The sequence below is a fragment of the Phoxinus phoxinus genome, assembly GCF_949152265.1.
Source record: "Phoxinus phoxinus genome assembly, chromosome: 20".
NCBI classification, from domain to species: domain Eukaryota; kingdom Metazoa; phylum Chordata; class Actinopteri; order Cypriniformes; family Leuciscidae; genus Phoxinus; species Phoxinus phoxinus.
This window is the reverse complement of record NC_136895.1, coordinates 13,584,895-13,609,452: the sequence shown is the minus strand read 5'-3', so window position 1 is coordinate 13,609,452 and position 24,558 is coordinate 13,584,895. Positions and strand designations below refer to the sequence as shown.

At 44.5% G+C, this 24,558-nt stretch overlaps 2 long non-coding RNA genes across 2 annotated transcripts; both read right to left on the bottom strand.

Annotated features, from left to right (window-relative positions):
• Positions 1-1,008: 1,008 nt before the first annotated feature.
• Positions 1,009-24,558, bottom strand: LOC306988546. The gene is made up of 3 exons (XR_013795427.1): positions 24,332-24,558; positions 2,097-2,141; positions 1,009-1,895 (listed from the first exon to the last, which is right to left on the bottom strand). It is a non-coding gene; the product is annotated as an uncharacterized lncRNA (long non-coding RNA).
• Positions 3,081-4,184, bottom strand: LOC306988545. Its single transcript, XR_013795426.1, has 3 exons — positions 4,015-4,184; positions 3,750-3,923; positions 3,081-3,242 (listed from the first exon to the last, which is right to left on the bottom strand). It is a non-coding gene; the product is annotated as an uncharacterized lncRNA (long non-coding RNA).

Genomic DNA, 24,558 nt, shown 5'->3' with positions numbered 1-24,558 from the left:
TAATAGGTTACAATGTATTGATTGACTGTAAAATGTGTCCAACATTTCTTAATAAATGACATGTGCAGAGAGGCTGAGTTGAGTCAGATTCATTCTTTTAAATTTGACTCATTAACAGCTTTGGATAAATTCAGGCTTGTACATTATACTTAGTGTCTCTGCTTTATTTAAAAAGTTGCTATCATCTCTTTTATTTGGCAAATTCACAGAGGATTAACATGGCCATTTTTAAAATCCTTTATAACCCTCTTTCTCTGTTGGCTTCGAGGTGAGAAGACTTTTTGTGGGAGGGAAGACCACTTAGAAGAAATGATTCTATAAATAATAGGGATTTTGACTCAATTTTAAAGAACCCTTTATTCCAAAAAGATTATGTAAAAATGCATAATACATTCATGTTTAGGTTATTTAAAAATGTTCTAGAGATAAAGTTGGTTTACGAGCTGTTTAATTAATTAATACAATTTGATTAAAACAAGATTAATTAATTGTCAAACTAAATAAAGCTGAAGACACAAATATTTATTTATATATATATATATAGCTGCAAATATTTGATGACAAGAGCTGCATCAAAAATGACACGTGCAGATGGGATGCAAGTGGGTCTTTTTAAAACCTGAGTAAAAAAACACAAAAAAAAAACACTGTGAACTTAATTTGTATCTCTAGCAACATTGAAAGGTTTACGTAATGAAAATAAAACATATTGTAAATGGTTTTAACTATTGTTATAATATACATTATTAAAGAATGGCCCCAATTAAATAATTAACTTTATATTGTCACTGTGCTGAACCCAAAATAATTTAAACTATTATCTGTAATAAATGTATATTTAATATATACATATTTACTAAGTTTGTATTGTATTTTTTTTTAACTAACCTTTTAAATTCTTGTGATTTTATCAGGCAAAATTATATTAAGCTCAAACTCTTTTACGCTAGTTAAATAAATATTTAAATAAAATAGGAGGACATAATTTAATTTAAACAGACAGCAGAGTAATAGTTTGATTGTTAAGCTTTATTCTGAAGCAGTAAGAACTATGCTAACCATTTCTCAAAACTCTACACACAAAACCACAAAACACACACAAGATGCAAAACGTCACAGATCTCTTGCAAAAGCAAACACTTCATTCAAAACTATTTTAACTCTTCTATGTCTTTTTTTTTGTAGTAACTCTACACACAAACATAAAATGATTGGCATACACATCAAACTACACAAATATGTGAAAAATGTAAAACAATACTCTTGTGTCTTCTGCTTGTTCAGTGTGCAGTGGGGAGTTTGTCACATGTACATGTATGTGCACAAATACACTGTAATATTCATCAGTCGTGTTTACTGTATATACAGTTCTGGAACTGATCTGAATCAACACTGAACTGACTTGAGTTGAATAATGACTCTATTTGCTTGTTAGAGCTGCTTTACCGCAGAATTTGAATTTATTACTATTGTGATGCTGTGAAACAATCTCTAGTGTATAAAGCGCTTTAGAAATAAAGTTGATTTTCTGACTGGCTTGAATGCATATGTGATCAATTTATGTAAAGGTGTTTTCACACATGATCATTGTGATGTGTGTAATGTAGAGAACTGTTTAGAGTTTTGCAAAAAGTTTGTTTTACAAATGCAAACTGAGTGTAAAGCATATAGTGTGCTTGTAGTTTTGCAGACTTGAAGATTCGGTATGAGTGAATGATTTCACTGAGTGGGCTTTAAATGCCACTTTTAGTGTGCAAGGAATTAAAAAAATAATCTATAACATCTGTCATATTACTGTAACATGAGCAAGTAAATTCAAGCATCAATCGTGTGTGTGTGTGTGTGTGTGTGTGTGTGTGTGTGTCAGCAGCGTGTCTGTCCATCTTCATTCAGATCTGTGGGATAATCAGATCTTAATAAAGAAAACTGTAATAAATGCATTTACTTGTGGACATTACTGTTGTTTTTAAGTTTACTCTTCATTACAGGATCTTTATCCTATTCTAATATTGCACTGCAAAATAAACTCTGAAAACAGAAAATAAAGGGTTGTAAATCAAATGTTGTACATTATCAAAATGTTTAATAGTTTTTACCTCAGTGTTTTACTCCAACTTTCTTTCAATTGATGTCTTACTGACCTGAAGAAAAGAAGAAAAACAAACATTTCATTTTCAATAATATCAATAATAAAGGGTTTCATTTCTTTCAAATTCAGTAAGGATGCATTAAATTGACCACAAGTGACATAAAGAGATTTCTAAGGGTACAAAACATTACATTTATATATTTTTTAAATAACATGCAATATAAGTTCAGCACCAAAGTGTTTCTCCATAATCTTAAACTATTTTTTCAAGCCCTTTTTCAAGATTTATGCAATTAAAATATTTTTCAAATTCCATCAAATTGAATTTAATTATCATTACTATGAATTAAGAATTTTAAATTATTCAAAAAAACCTAGAGATTAATAAAATATTTTGTATAAATCTTAAACTAAAATGTAATTTTTTTTTACATTTATGAATACGAATCACATCCATTTTCTTATTCCATTAAGATTTATACAAAATATTTCTCTATTCTCTAAGCTCTATTTTTATTAGTCATTTCTTAATTCATAATATGAATAATATGTTCAGTAGTATCAATTAAAGGGTTAAATTTCATCAAGGATATATTAACTAAATGTTTTCCTTTTTAAATTCTGTAAGAATGCATTAAATTGATTAAAAGAGATTTCTAATTTTTAATAAACTCAACAAAAGATGTGTATAATATCAGATGAATTATTATCAGGATGATAAAGATGAGTTTAGATCAGCTGCAGGCAAACCTGATGACCTCAAATAATTAACAATGAAAATACACAAACACAGTAATAGTGTAATATACAAAACATTATTGGCTGTATGTAAAATGTGCCCAAAATTTCAGAGACAGATCACGACACGATTTTTGCTTTGCTTTGAGGAAACAGTTTCAAAACCTTCCAGAATTCATTGATTAGAATTTACTTGCAAATTGTATTATGTTAAATAATTTGCACAAACTGTAACATTAATATGAGCACATACCAGCACATGGTTTTGGTGTCCATCCGTCTGGTGTGCATGTGGCCACTTGATCATATCCAGGCTTGCAAGAGTAAGATATTTTTACACCCAATTTCATATCTCCACTGAAGTAAAGTTCTGGCCTAACCACACGCGGGTCACGTGGAACTTCACATCTAATTTCTGAAACAAGATTTACATTATTTTAACATGCAGTAAGTTTAGTACCAAATTCTGAAGTGTTTCTCTATAATCTTACACTCAAAACTATTTTTCAAGATTAACACATTTCAATTAATAGTAAAATTCCATCAAATTAAAAATTAAATTGAGTGATCCTTACATATTATTCATATTATGAATTAAGAATTTTAAATGATTAAAAAACCTGAGCTTAATAAAACATTTTGTATAAATCTTAAACTTAAATTTAAACATATATATATATTTTTTAATTTATGAATAGGAATCACATAAACTAAATTATTATTCCATTAATATTTATACAAAATGTTTTATTAAGCTCATAATATGAATAATATGTTCAATATCAATTATTAAGTTAAATAATTTTCACAAACTGTAACATTAATATGAGCGCATACATAAATTGAGTTATCATTGAAGATATATAATGATTTGAATATTGAAAAAGTTATAGTATCTGTAATATACGTTACTGTAACACACCAGTGCATTGCTGTATGCCTGTCCATTCAGTCTGGGAAATACAGGTGATGTGTACAGGCTGCTCTGGTTCAAACCCAGGATTACATTTATATTGTATTCTTGAATTGATGATGTATTTTGTTCTCTGATCTCCCTCAATCTCTGCATTTGGGATGTTTGGTGCTGCACACATTACTGTAAACAAATATCCATCAAATTAATTACAATTCATATTATATGATAATGATTCATTTGCACAAACCTGAACATTAATATGAGCACATACCAGCACACAGTGGGTTTGGTGTCCATCCGTCGCGTGTGCATGTGGCCTCTGCTGACATTTGATCATATCCAGATATGCAAGAGTAAGATCTTCTTGCTCCCAATTTCAGATCTCCCCTGAAGTAATATTCTGGCCGATACACATGCTGGTCACGTGGAACTTCACATTTAATTTCTGAAACAAGATTTACATTATTTTAAGAACATACAGTTAGTTCAGCAATACATGCAGAAGTGTTTCTCTATAGCCTAATCTTTAACAATTTGTTAAGCTCTTTTTCAAGATTTATGCATTTAAAATATTTTTAAAATTCCACCGATTCCACGACTTTTGCTTTGCTGTGAGGAAACTGTTTCAAAACCTTTCAGAATTCGTTCATTAGAATTCACTATTTAGAATTCACCATATTATATGCAGGGTTCGAATTACAAAGTGGCTTTCGGGGGAGCCCTATTTTCCGATCCTCCCTGACCCTGACTGACTTTAACGCTTTTGGTGCATGTTCGGGCATTTAAAACAATAGGTTCACAGTAAACCCATTGTTTACTTAGTAAACCGTTTACTTCAAAACGCAAGCGTCAGTCAGTGTTGTCAGTGTTAGGGCAAACAGCTCTGTCCACGGTTCTGAATCAACCGCGCTTAGGCCTACATCATGCAAATTAGGGCTGCACGATATTGGAAAAAAATTACATTGTTTGTGCAAAAAATTACAATTAAATTTTTTTCCCCAACGATATATATTGCGATATTGAGAGCCATAACTCCAGGCTAAAGTCAATAATTACCATTCCATGATATGAATAATTTCACTAATAAGCAAGCTTCATTACAAGTGACAAAAAAGGTCACTTAATATTTTATTCCAAAATTAGAACATTTCTGTAAACACAAAAGCAGAACACATTTTTAAATAAAACAGCAGATTTACACCAACCCCCTGATTGGTTTACAACAATATAACTTAAAATAAATAATTTTTTTATAAAAACAACTTATAAGCATTTTAGTTCACAATCTTTTAAGTCAACTTTTCTTAGCCAAAGTGCCGAAGTAAAACAGTGTTGGTCATCATAATCATATGAAATAAACAAAATGAAATAAAACTTTAATATATTTTTATCTTAAATTATTATTAAACAGATTTAATTATTAAATCTTCTAAACAGATTAGAGAACATGTTTCTGTAAGCAGAAAAGCCGAACACATTTAAACAGCAGCTTTAGCCTACAGACACCATACCGCCTGTCAGCGCCACCGCTCCCACCACGCGCATCAAGAGCTGAGGGGGCACCAAAAAAATCAATAATTATAATGCCAATATTATTTCAGTATAGAAATGCAGACATCCCAAGTCTCCCGGAAGTTCCGGGAGTCTCCCGCATAGCGGCTCACTGATGCCCGCGTATTAGTTAAAATCTCCGGAATCTAGAGCGAGCGCGCCCGCGAGACCGAGACTGTGCTCCAAAACGCGCAGCGTGTGCACGGCAGAGAGGGAGAGAGAGAGCAAGAGACCGCGCGCGCGCCTCATGAAGCGCATCGCACATCGCGATGTCGATGTTAAAACAGAATATCGTTCAGCCCTAATGCAAATCATGATAAAAACAGAACAACTCACATAACAAAAAAATTGACAGTGTTTTAGAGCTCCCCCTAAATGTCTCAAAGTAGGCTTTCAGGGGAGCCTTTTCAGGGGAGCCGAGCTCCCCTTAGCTCCCCCGTAATTCGAACACTAATTGAAATAATTTGCACAAACTGTAACATTTCAGTTTTTCTCAATTGCTTAAAAACATTTCTTGAAACTATGCCTCGTATCCTCAGAACAGTAAACTCAAATCCATAACGTCTCACCCAATTCCCCAAACATCCTATTTTCAGGTCAAAATGAAGCTCTCCACTCAAAACCATTCACTCTGCTGAAAAACAAACTTTGCCCTCAGACTGGACACACAAGCCCCCACAACACACACACACTACAACATAGTCTTACACACTGGTGTAATAAATTCAAAACAACATTTACAAAACTGGTAAGATTTGTTGCTTGTGGTTCCCCAACAAAACACTTCTTTCATAATAGTACATTTTTGGATATACCATGCAAACACTGTTGTTCTAAATCTAAAGCTCTTTGGTCTTTCATAGGCTTATATCTACATTTCAATGTAACGTTCTACAGTGACAGTAATCTGCTGAGACAACACTGTAAACCTTATGAATTATCTACACTGGAAACACCAATGCAATGTAGAAACAGAAAATATTTACAGTTTTTCTCAGTCGCTTTGGTGCATTTCTCACATCACTATTTACATTTGCACAACAGTTAGTTCAACCTCCACAACATTTAGTCATTTGTGCACATCATAGTAGCAGTTTCTCATTCCTTCGAACAAATTGCAAATGCTTTTGGACATGCATCAATTGCTTTCATACAACTCTCTGCTGTTTTATAACATTTTCATTTGCTTATGTCATGTCAGTCAAAATTAACTATACTTGTGAATGCTGAATAGTCATTCCATATAAAACTAATAGTCCTCCTTTCATTGCTTGAGTCATTACATACAAAAATGTTGAACTAGTTGTCAAAATCTGTCAAGCAAATTTTACAAAAAACATCTTATCTTAGGTGAATCTCAACTTTCACTGATGCAAAGGGGTGTGTGAAGCATTACTAGTTGCAACCAATGATAAGCCACTTCAGGGCTACAATTGTGGATCATGTTGTCAATCACGGCCTCACAACGGCTGAGGCTGGTCGAAGGGTGCAGCCAAATGTTGGGAGAACCACTGTAAATTCAATTATTCAAACATTTCGTCGGGAGAACAGGTGTGTATAAATGGCATATCCCCAGTCTTGCTCCATACAACACACAACATCTGCTGACTTTGTTAGACACTCTTTACAGGGACATAATCCCTGAGACTGAGAGGGGTCTAACTGGAGACCATCTGAGCAAGCATGTTGTTGTTTTGGATTGCATTGCAAGAGATGATATTCGCTGTGATGCAGATGAAATGATGTGGCCAGACAGAGAGGAACGTCTGGATGTGCATGAATGATTACAGTACTATGTATGTTGTATGTTCAGTTCCAATATGTACTGCAATATTGTTTACAGTTGTGCACAGCTCTACCCAAAGAGAGTTTATGTTTGTTGTAAATAAGGGTGTATTTTTTCTTTTGCACAATGCTGTGAACAAATTAGAATTGCAAAGAGCATATGCAGTGAAAATGTGAAACATTCAGTGTCTTGTACTCAGTTACCTCACTAAATACAGTAATGTGTAACTTTACTGTATTTTTCAAATGGCTGTGCAAATAGTATTTACTGCTGTCTTGAGCATTTTCAGGTAGTGTCACCAATATTTGACTTTTTTGCATTGGAAAACATTTACAGAGTAAACTGTCATAATGAAAACATGACAAAGCCATTTGACTATCTTGTTCATAAGCAATGGTGTCAAGACTTTTCATCTTGATGACACTGACACTTTCATTGAAATGAATACTTGCTTTTGAGGAATGAGCGATCCATTTTGAGCAAGTGACACGCTTTTGCAGGTTATCAACTAGGTTTTGCAGTTTGTACTAATTGTTTTGAGAACTGCATTAACTGTTGTGCAAATGTAAATAGTGATGTGAGAAATGCACCAAAGCGACTGAGAAAAACTGTAACATTACTGTTGTTTACAGTAGCATACAACAAAACCATAAACATATGTAAACCAAAAAAATATTCTAGAATACAGTAAAGAACACAATTGTTGTGTGTGTGGGGTCCTGGGGGGTCCCAGGAATCCATTGTTCAAAACAGGTAATCTGACCTGTGACCTACTGTATTCATAGGCCTAATGTATACTACAGTAAAGCAGTGATTGTGTGATCAGAAATTACTGTAGTGTTTGCACATGTGAGGAGTGTGTGTGTGGCCTGGTGAATAAGTGTAGCATTTTGATTGGTTGTGTTTGGAAAAGGAAAGCAAGTCACTTCCCATTCGATTTTTGTGTTTTAGGTCGAGAATTGTGTGTAGTGTTTTGAAAAAAGTGTTTTATGTAATTGAAAACTGAGTCAAAGGCTGAGAAATAGCTTATGGTTTTGGAGATTTGATGTGTAGTTTTGCATTTTGAGTGAGAGGTTTCAAAAATCGTGTGACATGAAAAGATTTTGTGTGTAAGCAGTTGGTAAAAACTGTAATATGGAATTGTATTGGAATGGTAAAGAGTGTTGTACATGACAGGAGGGCCTCCACTCAATGATACAATATGATGAACAAGTCTAAGAATGTTGAAATACCTTCATTGGCCTAGAAAGATAACATTCTGGGAGTCAAGACTATAAAGGAGAGAGGATGCTTCACTGTCACACTCTGCAGACGCTCTGTGTAACTATACGACTGCTGGCCTTTTCTTGCAAGAAAATAAACCTCATCAAAGACAATTGGAAATGTTTTTCTTTTATTCAGTGATATAATTGTGTTTGCCAGCACACCTCCATGAAGCTTCTGATGATGGAGGCGACTGAAATTTGTCTGTACTCGTTGCCCAGCCTCCCTCATAGTCATACATGGACAAGGACATGGTCAACTAAAGTGGCTTGAATTTCATCTGAGACTGCTGGTCTTCTTCCACTTACGCTTACCCATCCTCCTGTGTTCAATTTTGACTCTTAGTGTTTTCACCTGGGGAAGTGTGTGCAAACTGAGCTGAAGCTGTGCTGACTTGAGTGAACAATACTGAATACTAGTGCTTTCTAAATGACAACATGGTGTAGGCAATGAGAAATGAAGGGATTTGTGTGTAGAGATTTACTGTGACAGTTCAACAAATCTGTGTGTCAAACCATGGAATAGTGTTTATAGTTTAGTGAAATGGGTGTGCTTTTTGATAAATGGCATTATGGTTTTGAAATTTTAGTTCAAAAGCCTGGTTATAGTGTTTACAGTAAGCAATCGAGAAAAACTGTAATATCAGTACTTTTGAGCTGATGTTGTTGCAGAAGTAAAGGCTTTATACTATATTTAGGGTTTGAACATTGGCTCTTCATTTCTGTCATGCTGTGTTTAAGCAATTGTAAATAAGACCAGAATTATCCATGATTTTGGTATTGGGTTGTGTGAAAAGAAGATTTGAGCATTTTGAAATGTTAACTGACTGCATATTGTGTGAAAACAACATGAATTGTGTTAATGGTATGTTCACAAACTACAGATGTGTAGAACATGTGACTACAGATTGGGCCACAGGATGTTAGCAATTGTAAAAAAAAAAAAAAACTGTGCGCTATATTTTCTTCTACACATTTAAAATTCTCAATTCATAATATGAATAATATGTTCAATATCAATTATTAAGTTTAAATAAATAATTTAAATAATTAAGTTAAATAATTTAAATAAACTTTATATTCAGTTTAGCTGTCGGTAACTGACATGAAACTCAACAAAAGATGTGTATAATATCAGATGAATTATTATCAGGATGATAAAGATGAGTTTAGATCAGCTGCAGTCAAACCTGATGACCTCAAATATTTAACAATGAAAATACACAAACACAGTAATAGTGTAATATACAATACATTATTGGCTGTCTGTAAAATGTGCCGAAGATTTCAAAGACAGATCACGACACGGTTTTTGCTTTGCTGTGAGGAAACAGTTTCAAAACCTTTCAGAATTCACTAATTAGAATTCATATATGTTAAATAATTTGTACAAACTGTAACATTAATATGAGCACATACCACACAGTGGGTTTGGTGTCCATCCGTCTGGTGTGCATGTGGCCATTCCTGGTATTTGATCATATCCAGATATGCAATAGTAATCTTTCTTTGCTCCCAACTTCATATCTCCACTGAAGTAATGTTCTGGGCTAGACAGACGCGGGTCACGTGGAGTTTCACATCTAATTTCTGAAACAAGATTTACATTATTTTTAATAGCATGCAATAAGTTCAGTATAAATGTAGAAGTGTTTCTCTATAATCTTACACTGTTTTAAGCCTTCTTTTCTCTGTCAAGATTTACGCATTTCAATTTATAGTAAAATTCCATCAAATTTAATTGAATAATCCTTACATATTATTCATTTTATAAATTAAGAATTTTAAATGATAAAAAAAAACTAGAGCTCAATAAAATGTTTTGTATATTTATTTTTTAAATTAATGAATACAAATCATAAACTAAATGGTCCAGATCATTGTTCCTTTAAGATTTATACAAAATGTTTTATTAAGCTCTAGTTTTTTAAATTCTTTTAAAATTCTTAATTCAAAATATGAATAATATATTACGTGATGGAATTTTACTCTTACAGTTTTTTACAATGGCTATGACAGTTTTTTCAATACATTTAACAAGTTTCCTAAACTCTTAACATGGTTAGCACAACATCCGTCTTTGTAGGCTATACAAATAACACATTTCTTGTTGCTTTGACACAAAATGCATACAGTTAACACAAATTTTAAATGCTTGAACTTCTTTTACACACAAGCTCAACCAATACCAAAACAATGTCATTTTACTGCCAAATTTACAAATGCTTTCACACTGTATGTCAGAACAGATAACGTCTCGGTTACGGATGTAACCCTCGTTCCCTGAGTAGGGAACGGAGACGTTACGTCGAATGACGACGAATGGGGTTCGCTTAGAAGCCTATCATCTTCGAACAGTAATAAAACGAGCCAATGGCAAGCAAATGCCATGGGTCTGCTGAATTTGCATAGCATAACTCCGCCCCACCTTGTGGGTATAAAGGAAGTGAGCTGGCAACATGCAGATATGTTTCTTCGCTGAAGGAGCCAAGGCTGAACTCGGCTGTTCCAGCGGTACAGCGGAAGTGGCAGGAAGACGTAACGTCTCCGTTCCCTACTCAGGGAACGAGGGTTACATCCGTAACCGAGACGTTCCCTTTCGTTGTCACTTCGAGTTACGTCGAATGACGACGAATGGGGTTCCCAGTCCAATCACGCCACCTCGGCTGTCTTCCAGTGCCCTGCGTAAGTCTGAGCTCCCTGTCGTGAGACTAGCACGGACGAAGGACTCCTACTTAACACAGGAATACCAAGGTACACTGGGAAGCATATCACAGTGGAATATGCAATCAGTGCCCGCCCGAAGGGGGGGGGACTTAAGAAAACACATATGACCCGGAGGGGGGTGCATACGGAGAACACTGGGGTGTCCAGCCCGTAGGGTGGAATATTTCAACCCCAGGGGTGGCAGACTGGCTTGCCAAGGGAAAGACACATGCTCGAAGGAGGCTTACAGTGGAATACACACGTGGGGGTCACCCAGCGGGGGAACCATGCACATGGTGGCACCTAGCCAACGCGAAAGCTGCCGGAGGCATAACTCTGGCGTTGATGTCAACAGCGCTGGAGGAACTCAGGGCTTATCAGGCTCACCTGAGGAGAATATCGCACGTATCCAGTCCGTGGAGTGGAATGGCGAGCAAGCGAAGACACCTGAGCGGGTCCTAGCACCGGCTGGTTGAAGCGAGTACTCGGGAGGACACTGGCTCCACTCGGAGATTATAGAATCTGGCGAATGTGTTGGGTGTCGCCCAGCCTGCAGCTCTGCAGATGTCTGTTAGCGAGGCGCCATGCGCTAGAGCCCAAGAGGAGGCCACACTCCGGGTGGAGTGGGCCGTCACACCAAGGGGGCACGGTCGACCTTGCTGCTGGTAAGCCAAAGCAATGGCGTCCACTATCCAGTGAGACAACCTTTGCTTGGAGAGAGCCTTTCCCTTCAGCTTCCCACCATAACAGACAAAGAGCTGGTCTGAGGTCCTGAACACTGCGTTCTGTCTACGTAAGCACGGAGGGCGCGTACTGGACAGAGCAATGCCAAGGCTGGGTCTGCCTCCTCCAGGGGCAGCGCTTGCAGGTTCACCACCTGGCGGTGGGAACCTTGGGCACATATCCAGACCGGGGTCTCAGGATCACGTGAGAGAAGGCCGGCCCGAATTCCAGGCACGCTTCGTCTACAGAAAATGCGTGCAGGTCCCCTACCCTCTGGATGGAGGCCAATGCAACCAGGAGCGCTGTCTTGATTGACAGGAACTTAAGCTCCACTGATTGCAGAGGCTCAAAGGGAGCACTCTGCAGGGCAGTTAGAACCACTGAGAGGTCCCAAGAGGGAACGAGAGGAGGGCGAGGAGGATGTAGTCTCCTCGCTCCTCTCAGGAACCTGATGACCAGGTCGTGCTTTCCCACGGACTTACCTTCGACTGCGTCGTGATGTGCGGCGATAGCGGCAACATACACTTTCAGGGTGGAGGGAGACAGCTTTCGCTCCAACCCATCCTGCAGGAAGGAAAGCACGACACCGATCGGGCATGATCTGGGGTCTTCTGAGTGAGAAGAGCACCAAGAGACGAAGAGGTTCCACTTCGACGCGTAGGCATGCCTAGTGGACGACGCTCTAGCGGAAGTGATGGTAGCCACCACCGCTGGTGGTAGGGTACTCAAACCTGCCTCGTCCCGTCCAGGAGCCACACGTGGAGGTTCCAGAGATCGGGACGAGGGTGCCAAAGGGTGCCCCGTCCCTGAGAAAGGAGGTCCTTCCTCAGAGGAATTGGCCAGGGAGGAGCTGTCGCGAGGAGTACAAGTTCGGAGAACCAGGTTCGGGTGGGCCAGTGCGGCGCAACCAATATGACCTGCTCCTCGTCCTCCCTGATCTTGCACAGGGTCTGTGCAAGAAGGCTCACTGGGGAAACGCATACTTGCGGAGGCCCCGGGGCCAGCTGTGCGCCAGAGCGTCCGTGCCGAGCGTGCCCTCGGTCAGGGAGTAAAACTGGGCGCAGTGGGACGAGTCGTGGGAGGCAAACAGGTCTACCTGTGCGTCCCCGAACTGATCCCAAATCAGCTGGACCGCCTGGGGATGGAGTCTCCATTCTCTCGGAAGAGGCTGAAGCCGTGAGAGCTCGTAGGCTGCACAGTTCAGGTCTCCCGGAATATAAATGGCTCGAAGCGACCTCAGATGCTTCTGACTCCATATGAGGAGGTGGCGGGCGAGTTGCGACATACGGCGGGAGCGTAGACCACCTTGTCGGTTGATGTACGCTACTGTCGCGGTATTGTCTGATGGGACTAGTACGTGCTGGTTCTTGAGCAGCGCCCGGAAGCGGTGCAGAGCGAGACGTACTGCCAGCAACTCGAGGCAATTGACATGCCATAGGCGGTGGGGTCCTGTCCAGGAGCCCGCGGCAGCATGTCCATTGCACATGGCGCCCCAGCCCGTGGAGGAGGCATCCGTTGAGACAACAACATGCCTGGAAACTCGTTCTAAGGGCACTCCGGCCCGAGAAAGCTGAGATTCGTCCACGGGGTGAAGGTCTGATGGCAGGTCGGAGTAACTGGTACTCGGAACGTGCCCTGACGCCATGCCCACCTCGGGACTCGATCGCAAAGCCAGTGCTGAAGCGGTCTCATATGAAGCAATCCGAGCGGCGTTGCCGCGGCTGCAGATGCCATATGCCCCAGGAGCCTCTGAAAAAGTTTCAGTGGAACCGCACTCTTGCCCTCAAATTGTCTCAGGCAAGTCGGCAGTGACTGCGCGCGCTCGCTCGTAAGCTGCGCGCACATGGCGACCGAGTCGAATTTCCTACCGAGAAAAGAGATCCTCTGCACGGGGCAAAGTTTGCTCTTCTCCCAGTTGACCCGAAGGCCCAGACGGGCTAGGTGCCGGAGCACTAGGTCCCTGTGTTCGCAACCCTGGTCCGAGAGTGAGCTAGGATTAGCCAGTCATCGAGATATTTCAGGATGCGAACCCTGTGCTGCCGTAGCGGCACAAGGGCTGCCTCGACGACCTTCGTGAAGACGCGAGGAGACAGGGCCAACCCGAATGGGAGAACTGCGTACTGGTATGCCTGCCCCTCGAAAGCAAACCGCAAGAACGGTCTGTGTCGAGAAAAAATGGAGACATGAAGTAGGCGTCCTTCAGGTCGATCGCTGCAAACCAATCCTGTGGCTGCACACATTCGAAAATGCGCTTGGCCATGAGCCTCTTGAACGGAAGCCTGTGAAGGGAACGGTTCAAGACGCGCAGATCGAGGATTGGCCGTAACCCACCGGATTTCCTGGGGACAATGAAGTAGGGGCTGTAGAAGCCGGACCTCATTGCGGCTGGAGGGACAGTCTCGATCGCACCCTTCGCCAGCAGGGTGGCGACCTCCACTCTCATGACAGGGGCATTGCCACCGACCATAGTGAAGCGGACTCCCCTGAAGCGGGGAGGAGACCGTGCGAACTGAATCGCATAGCCGAGCCTGATGGTTCGCGCGAGCCAGCGGGACAGGGGGGAAGCTCTAACCAGGCTCCCACGGACTGTGCCAGCGGGGTCATGCGAACGACAGACGTCCCCCCGGGGGTGCAGCGAAGCGGAATGACCGGCCCAGACGTGGGTGGCATAGCGGCCCGGTGTGGGGGCACGGTCATTAGCCGCGTCCTGCCAGAGGAGGCCAGGGAAGGACCAGCGTTCCACAGGGGCGTGCTCTGGCAGGGGTCTGGCGACAGAGGAGGGCGAGAGTGGCGAGGCCCGTGAGCGTGCGCACTGTCATCCGAGAACTCTGTGTGCTCAGAGATGGGAGAGACAGTTCTTTGGAAAAAGAGGTTTTCCCCCGGCCCTCCACCGGGGGAAGGAGTGGCCCTGCAACCACCTCCTAGAAAGAACTGCAACCCATCTCTGAGCTGCCCGTAACGGGAGCACCGCATTGCTGCGGGGCTGGTACGGGCTGGGGCGCCTTCCTGCGACTACCTCCATGGCACGGCCTGGGTGAAGGGTGCTGCTAGGGCCGGCAGGGAGTGTCGCAGGAGGGCGCCCTCGGCGGCGAGCGGAATGAGGCAGCTGAGCCGGCGGCTGAGCAGCTGGCCGCGGGATCAGAGCCTCAGTCCGCTCTGGGCAGCCGAGAACTCTGGGCAGAGTCCTCGACTGCGCCGCCGAGGAGGCCAGTCTGGGATATGGGGAGTTGAGGAAGCGGCTTCGCTCAGCCTCGCCCATATCAACCAGACTAAGCCAGTTTTTGTCTCTGGACCACATATGTGGACATCACCTGACCCAGGGAGCGTGTGGTCACCTTCGTCGCCCGTAGAGCGAGGTCGGTGGCGGCACGCAGCTCTTGCAAGAGCCCTGGACCAGCCCTACCCTCGTGCATTAGCAATGAGCACCCCTGGCCTGGTAGACCTGAAGGATGGGCATAGCATGCAGTGAGGTGGCAGCCAGCCCCGCAGCTCTATAGATCTCTGCCACCGAAGTAGACAAAAACCTACATGCTTTGGGGTGGGTGGGTGCTTAGGGCCGCCACGCCAGTGGAGGCGCTGTGGGGACACAGTTGTGTTGCCACAGAACACTCCATAGGGGGAACCCCAGTGTACCCACTGGCCGCGACCTCATCGAGGGCAGAGAAGGCGGAAGAGGCCGCTGAGTAATCTCATGACCTCTTCATGCACGTCCAGGAAGAAAGGAATTGGGGGCGGGCCGACGTGTGCCGGTGCGTCCCCAAAAACCGATCATCAGCTTTAAGCACTTGGGACATGGCGGAGGGTTCCACACAAGCCCAAATGCTCGCGACTGCCCGGGGAAGCATGGCAGAGTTCTGGTTCAGACTCGGGCAATGCTGGCACACCCGGAGGAGGCAGCACAGCCGAGTCTTCTCCAGCGTACTCACGCCCACCTTGTGATGCGCCGATAGACAAGATTTCATCTGCCGGGGCATCGAATGAAATGCTGGACCAGCCCGCGACCTCTGGCCGGGACTGGTCAGCGATCTCATCCGGATACCACACGGGTTGCAATGTGAAGAGGAGTGTGTGGACCGAGGATAGATCGTCGGGTTGGTTCCACACAGCAGCCTCTGATCACCCTGGCCACCAGCCGAAGTATTCCCTCTTGCGGAGAGAATAGATCGGGGTGTGGATGAGGGGACTCTCTCTCGAGGAGGTCATCGAGTCTCGATCGTTACATTGCGATGGTCATGTCCCCGCAATGAGAACATGACGCATCCACGAACGCTGTCTGTGCGTTTGCCCAAACACATCAGACAGCGTCCGTGCCCATCAGCTGATTTAATCTGTGTATCGCACCCAGAAACACACGGGCGAACCGTCTTTAAAAAGACGCGCCGCGTGCAGCTCTTTTAGAGAGATAAAACTCAAACAGCAGTGTTGAAGCGCCCAGGGAGAGACACACGACTGGCAGACCACTGCGCAGATCGGCAGGCAATATGAAGCTCGCTGGAATTCGCCGTCACACCAACACTTCTGAAGAGTAGCTCGTCTCGAAGAGTGAAGAGAGATGATCTCAGAATGGCTTGTGGAGTGAAGAATGCTCTTGGCTCCGAAAGCGAAAACATATCTGCATGTTGCCAGCTCACTTCCTTTATACCCACAAGGTGGGGCGGAGTTATGCTATGCAAATTCAGCAGACCCATGGCATTTGCTTGCCATTGGCTCGTTTTATTACTGTTCGAAGATGATAGGCTTCTAAGCGAACCCCATTCGTCGTCATTCGACGTAACTCGAAGTGACAACGAAAGGGAACATCATGTTCTAAACATAAGTTAGGCTAAAGTCAAAGTGTTCAATACTGTTCATATTGTGAATTGAAACACAAATATATTTCCTGTATTTTTATTCCATTGCTACTGAGAAACAGCTTATTGAAGTTATGCAAATATATAAATTACAGCTGCTATCCAAGGAATTACACTCAGGTGTTGAGTTTCTTTCAATCGCATGACCATATGTTATAAAAGAGGACTCTTTGGGCTGATCTTGTGTGGAAAAGGAACAATATAGAGCAACACGAAGAAAGAAAGAAAGAAAGAAAGAAAGAAAGAAAGAAAGAAAGAAAGAAAGAAAGAAAGAAAGAAAGAAAGAAAGAAAGAAAGAAAGAAAGAAAGAAAGAAAGAAAGAAATAAAGTAAGGGCCGACCTGACACATAAAATAATGTAGTTTCTGTCATTTCAGCTGATGTTAGTGTTTTTTCCGTCATTGTGTTATGATTGACTAAATGTTCCTGTTGGAAGAGAACATGTGTTAGTGTTTTGAATAATTATTTGATTTTGAAACATGTTTGCAGTGTTTTGTTAGACATAGTGTATTGTGTTAGTGTATTATTGTATTTTGAAAATTAGTTTTGGAGTTTAGTTTACAATGTCTGATTTTGAGAATGAAATTAATTGTTTTGCCAATTGTGTGTTTTAGGTGTGTTGGTGCGTTAAGAGTTTAGGAAAATTGTTAAATGTATTGAAAAAACTGTCATAGCGATCGTAAAAAACTGTATTATCAGGATGATAAAGATGAGTTTAGATCAGCTGCAGTCAAACCTGATGACCTCAAATAATTAACAATGAAAATACACAAACACAGTAATAGTGTAATATACAAAACATTATTGGCTGTCTGTAAAATGTGCCCAAAAATTTCAGAGACAGATCACGACACGATTTTTGCTTTGCTGTGAGGAAACAGTTTCAAAACCTTCCAGAATTCATTGATTATAATTAATTTTCAAATTGTCTGTTAAATAATTTGCACAAACTGTAACATTAATATGAGCACATACCAGCACACAGTGGGTTTGGTGTCCATCCGTCTCGTGTACATGTGGCCTCTGCTGACATTTGATCATATCCAGATATGCAATAGTAATCTCGTTTTGCTCCCAACTTCATATCTCCACTGAAGTAAAGTTCTGGCCTAGACACACGCGGGTCACGTGGAACTTCACATCTAATTTCTGAAACAAGATTTACATTATTTTAATAACATGCAGTAAGTTTAGTACCAAATTCTGAAGTGTTTCTCTATAATCTTACACTCAAAACTATTTTAAGCCATTTTTCAAGATTAACATTTCAATTAATAGTAAAATTCCATCAAATTAAATTGAGTAATCCTTACATATTATTCATATTATGAATTAAGAATTTTAAATGATTAAAAAAAGTGAGCTTAATAAAACATTTTGTTTAAATCTTAAACTTAAATTTAAACATATATATATATATATATATATATATATATATATATATATATATATATATATATTTACTTTATGAATAGGAATCTTTTCATCATTTGAAAATCATTTGTTTTAAAAACAAAATGTTTTATTAAGCTCTATTATTTTCTATTCATTTAAAATTCTTAATTCATAATATGAATAATATGTTCAATATCAATTATTAAGTTAAATAATTTTCACAAACTGTAACATTAATATAAGCGCATACATAAATTGAGTTATCATTGAAGATATATAATGATTTGAATATTGAAAAAGTTATAATATCTGTAATATATGTTCCCTTTCGTCCTGGGAACTCCGACGTGTCGTCGGGGGAGTTCCCTGACGAATTGGGATCACGCTAGGGAGACCAAATGCCTACGAGAGAATTAAAACGAGCCAATGAAAATTGGCATGCAGGAATGCATTCCGCCTACCAGCGCGGGTATAAAAGGCGGAAGCAACGCATGCATAGTGCTTTTAGCTTCGGAGCCGACCGGTTGTGTCTTCTCTGAGTGAATGAGCTTTAAGATTATATCTTACGCTCAACGAGTCTGCTGTTTCGGGATGGGATCTCTCTGTGTTGGTGAGACGGCGTTTCAGCGACCGCACGGTTCCTGTCTGCCGGCTGCGTTTACACGCTGTTATTTCAAAAGCTGTTCTCACAGCTGGTAAACGGTTGAGTGCGCACAGCGGGCTTGCAGTTTTCCCCGCTGTGCTGCCGCGTTGGTTTCCTGTGTGCTTCAGCACAATAGAGAGAGTACTTTCTTCCTGAAAGAGCAACACGAGTGAAGATCGCGTCCTTTTCAGGATGACGTTTCACTTGTGTGTTTCTGGATGCGATCGTTTCCTGTCCTCATTTGACGGCCACGTTCATTGTTTCACATGCCTAATCAGTGTGTGAGACTACGTTCGTGGGTGGTTCATGTCCTCTCAGGAGTGCATGACCACGTCGGCACGTTGTTCGTCTCCCCTTTCACGTAAAGGCTTGAGCCGCTCAGTGTGCCGTGTGCCGTCGAGCGCCGGCTGACAGCGCGGGTTGTCACGGCAACCCAGCGCGCGTCATTCGGCGCTCTAGATGCGCGGTCGAGACTCGTGTACCTCTACGAGGTTGAGTCCCTTTTGCTTGTTCCCCAATCTAGTTCCTTTTCTAAAAAGGAGAGGACTACTTTGGCTAATGAGCATTTGGTGATTACAGGGGGTTACAGTGCGGTATGTCTCGTCAGGTGAAAGACCCTCACGAGCTTCCCACTCCTCTAGCGCATCGCAAACATGCTGAGACTGTGGGTGGTTTATGCTTTCTTATGAGAGCATGACCACGTCGGCACGTTGTTCGCCTTGCCTGAAGGCTTGAGCGCCCAGCGTGCCGTGTGTCATCGAAATGATGGCCACGTTCACTGTCTTGCATGCCTGGTGACGGCCACGATCACTGTTTCACACGCCTAATCAGTGTGTTGAGACTGCGTTCGTGGGTGGTTCATGTTCTCTCATGAGTGCATGACAACGTCGGCACGTTGTTCGTCTCCCCTTTCACGTGAAAGGCTTGAGCCGCTCAGCGTGCCGTGTGCCGTCGAGGCTTTCGGATGGGATTCTGGTCCTTCTCATGGGGGACCAAGCATTTCATTCGGGGCTCCAGGGGAGGACAGATGTCGATCGCTACATCGGAGAGAGGGCTGTTATACTCTGAAAATGATGCTGCGTTCCTACTATAATAGTATGTTCTCATGCTGAAGATTCAGACTTGACAGCTACACTTTCCTGGGCTATTCTAGTGTCTGGGTGAGTGTGAAATTTTTTGGCAGTATGGAAGCATTTTGGTGCCAATATGGCAAGCCAAACATGGCTAAATCTGCAGAAGTTTTTCCTCTCTCACTACCCCTGTACATTCAGTGCACGTGGGTAGTTCTGACTCGGGGTGGAGCTGCGCTTGTGACTGACCGTGATTAGTCACAGTGCTGGCCCTCGGGCAGACGATGTCCACACTGGTGGTCCAGAAGCGCCTTTAAACCAGCCCGCTCGGGGTTTGTTTCCCCTCAGCAAGAGGATGGGAAACGACCCTGAGAGGAGCGACCCAGAGTTTGTGATATCTGCTCTTCGGGAGTGTGTGTTATCACCACTCCTTCCCCCGGGGTAGGGCCGGGTGGATAATTTCGTTTCTAAGGCCCCAGCGCTTAGATGACAGTGAGGGCTACGGCCTTGTCACTCTCGTCTCTCGCTGGGCGACGAGGCGGAAACCAGGACTCGAGGCCCCCGGGCCTCGCTCCTCGTTTCCCCTCACGGTCGGGACTGGCAGTAAAATAAGACCTGTCTCCTCCGTCCGAGAGGGTCAGAATGGCAGTGTGCGCTGCCCCGAACGGCGACACTCCCGCTCCCCTCTCCCCAGCTCGCGGATAGCAGTGACGCAGCCTTGGCTGCGTCGCTCCGGTCTGCAGCTGGGCCTGGAGGCGCAGAGACCAGGACACGAGGAGTCAGGGCCTCGTTCCTCGTCTCTCCCTCTCCCTTCGCCACCGGGCAGCCCGCAGCAGAACGCCCACGGGCCGTCTGCCCCCCGGTGGAAGCGGGTTGGTGTCGAGTTTGACGCCCAGACCCCGTTCTTGGTCGCTACAACGCCACCAGAGCCGGGTCCCTGTCTTCCGCCTCGCTGCCCCTCCGCGGGTACGCCGGTGGTTCGGGTAGGCACGTTGGGACGGTCTGGCAGGAAGCCTGGCTAGCGCTTCCAGGTCCTTCCCGATGGCTCATCCGCACCATCTGGTTTGGCTATGCAATTCAGTTTGCACGTCGGCCTCCCAAGTTCAGTGGCATCCACTCACCCGTGTGCAGTCAGTGGATGCCCCTGTCTTGCGGAAAGAGATCGACGTCCTGCTGGCGAAGGACGAGGTCGAGCCGGTCCCTCCTGCCGAGATGAGGTCTGGGTTTTACAGCCCCTACTTCATTGTACCTAAGAAAAGCGGTGGGTTACGGCCAATCCTGGACCTGCGAGTTTTGAATCGGGCCCTGCACAAACTCCCGTTCAAAATACTCACGCAGAAGCGCATTTTCGAATGCATCCGTCCCCAGGATTGGTTTGCAGCGATCGACCTGAAGGATGCGTACTTTCATGTCTCGATTCTTCCTCGACACAGACCGGTTCTACGGTTTGCTTTCGAGGGCCGAGCGTGTCAGTACAAGGTCCTACCCTTCGGGCTGGCCCTGTCGCCCCGCGTCTTCACGAAAGTCGCGGAGGTGGCCATTGTTCCCATGAGAGAACTAGGCATTCGCTATGCGATCACAGGGACATGGTGCTTCGGCACCTCAGCCGGTTGGGGCTTCAGGTCAACTGAGACAAGAGCAAACTCTGCCCCGTGCAGAGGATCTCTTGTCTCGGTATGGAGCTGGACTCGGTCACTCGGACTGCGCACCTCACGGAGGAACGCGTCCAGTCAGTGCTCACCTGCCTCGGGTCCTTTCGAGGCAGGACAGCGGTTCCACTGAAACAATTTCAGAGGCTTCTTGGGCATATGGCAGCCGCAGCCACAGTAACGCCGCTCGGCCTGTTACATATGAGACCGCTTCAACGCTGACGTCACGATCGAGTCCCGACGGTGGGCGTGGCAGATCGGCACGTTCCGGGTCAAAGTGACCCCGCACTGCTGCCAAACCTTCTCCCCATGGTTAGATCCTGCGTTTCTTCGGGCCGGAGTGCCCTTAGTCCAGGTGTCCAGGCATGCTGTGGTTTTCACAGATGCTTCTGCCATGGGGTGGGACGCCACGTACAAGGGCATGCAGTTTTGGGTCTGTGGACGGGACCCCAGCTGCATTGGCACATCAACTGCCTAGAGTTGCAAGCAGTACGCCTAGCCTTGTGTCGCCTCAAGGGGTTTCTCAGACACAAGCACGTACTGGTCCGTACGGACAGCACTGCGACCGTTGCGTACATCAACCATCCCGGTGGTCTACGCTCCCGTCGTATGTTGCGACTCGCCTCCCACCTCCTCCTATGGAGTCAGAAGCATCTGAGGTCGCTTCGTGCCGTTCATGTTCCAGGGGCGCTCTACCGTGTGGCAGACGAGCTTTCACGGCAGCCTCCCCTGCCAGGAGAATTGCGACTCCATTCCCAGGCGGTCCAGCTGATTTGGAGTGTCTTCGGAGCCGCACAGGTAGACCTGTTTGCCTCTCCAGACATGACCCATTGCCAGTGGTTTTACTCCCTGACCGAGGGGACCCTCGGCACGGACGCCCTGGCTCTCAGCTGGCCCCCGGGACCGGCGCAAGTATGCGTTTCCCCCAGTGAGCCGCCTTGCACAGACTCTGTGCAAGGTCAGGGAGGACGAGGAGCAGGTCCTTCTAGTGGTGCCGTATTGGCCCACCAGGACTTGGTTCACGGAACTCATGCTCCTCACGACAGCCCCCCCTTCGCCGTTTCCTCTCTCGGAGACGGGGCACTCTTGGCACCCGCGTCCAGACCTCTGGAAACTCCATGTCTGGTCCCTGGACGGGACGTGGAGGTTTTAGGTGGTCTGCCACAGGCAGTGGTAGACACCATCACTTCCGCTAGAGCCCCCTCTACGAGGCGCCTCTATGCGTTGAAGTGGAACCTGTTCGTTGCTTGATGTTCCTCCCGTCAGGAGGACCCCCGAACTTGCCCGATCGGAGTCGTGCTTTCCTTCCTGCAAGATGGGTTGGAGCGAAGGCTGTCTCCCTCCACCCTCAAAGTGTATGTTGCTGCAATAGCCACTGATCACGATGCAGTAGAGGGTAAATCTTTGGGGAAGCACGACCTAATCGTCAGATTACTTAAGGGTGCTAGGAGGTTAAATCCACCTCGCGTTTTGCACCCTGTACCCTCCTTTTGAGCCTTTGTAAACAGTGGAGCTTAATATCCTGTCCAATAAGACAGCGCTCCTGTTGGCATTGGCCTCTTTCAAGAGGGTCGGGGATCTGCAAGCTTTTTCGGTCGGCGAATCATGCCTAGAGTTCGGGCCGGGCCTTCTCACGTTGTATTGAGACCCCGGCTTGGATATGTGCCCAAGGTTCCTACCACCCCCTTCGCGGATCAGGTAGTGAACCTGCAAGCGCTGCCCCAGGAGGAGGCAGACCCAGCCCTAGCTTTTCTCTGTTCCGTCCGCGCCCTGCGGGTTTATGTTGACAGAACGCAAAGCTTAGGACCTCAGATCAGCTCTTGTTTGTTATGGAGGCCAGCAGAAGGGGAAGGCTGTCTCCAAGCAGAGGTTGGCTCACTGGTTAGTGGATGCTATCACCCGAGCGTATGAGTCTCTGGGTGAGCCTTGTCCTCCCAGGTTGCGTGCTCACTCCACTAGAGGTGTTGCCGCTTCCTGGGCTTTGGCTCAAGGCGCCTCGCTGTCAGACATCTGTAGAGCTGCGGGCTGGGCGACACCTAACACATTCGCTAGGTTTTATAGTCTGCGTGTGGAACCTGTTTCCTCCCGAGTGCTCGCTACGGCCAGTGGTGCGAGGGAATAGGTTGTGTCGGCTTGCTACCCCACCCTGCGCTTCGGCCAGGTACGTGTTATCTAATATCCACTGAGCGGGTCTTGTGGAACAGCAGTGTGATTCCTAGCTAGCTCCCGCAACTTATTCTAGAAACTGCTGCAGGGTAGCTTAGCTGGGCGCTGGAAGGGGCCAGCACCATGGCGTTTTATTAGGGATCCCAATTCGTCAGGGTTCCCAGGACGAAAGGGAACGTCTCGGTTACGTATGTAACCCTCGTTCTCTGAGTACAGGGAACGGAGACGTGTCGTCCCTTCGCCATGTTGCTGTACCTTCGCGGAGGACTGGACACTGTTCGGCTCCTCAGCGAAAAGCACTATGCATGTGTTGCTTCCGCCTTTTATACCCGCGCTGGTAGGCGGGCTGCGGAATGCATTCCTGCATGCCAATTTTCATTAGCTCGTTTTAATTCTCTCGTAGGCATTTGGTCTCCCTAGCGTGATCCCAATTCGTCAGGGAACTCCCCCGACGACACGTCTCCGTTCCCTGTACTCAGGGAACAAGGGTTACATACGTAACCGAGACGTTACTGTAACACACCAGTGCATTCCTGTATGCCTGTCCATTCAGTCTGGGAAATACAGGTGATGTGTACAGGCTGCTCTGGTTTAAACCCAGGATTACATTTATATTGTATTCTTGAATTGATGATGTATTTTGTTCCCTGATCTTCCACAATCTCTGCATTTGGGATGTTTGGTGCTGCACACATTACTGTAAAGAAATATCCATCAAATTAATTAGAATTCATATTATATGATAATGATTCATTTGCACAAACCTGAACATTAATATGAGCACATACCAGCACACAGTGGGTTTGGTGTCCATCCGTCTCGTGTGCATGTGGCCTCTGCTGACATTTGATCATATCCAGATATGCAAGAGTAAGATCTTTTTTCTCCCAATTTCAGATCTCCCCTGAAGTAAGAGTACGGGTCATACACAAGCGGGTCACGTGGAACTTCACATTTAATTTCTGAAACAAGATTTACATTATTTTAAGAACATACAGTTAGTTCAGCAATACAT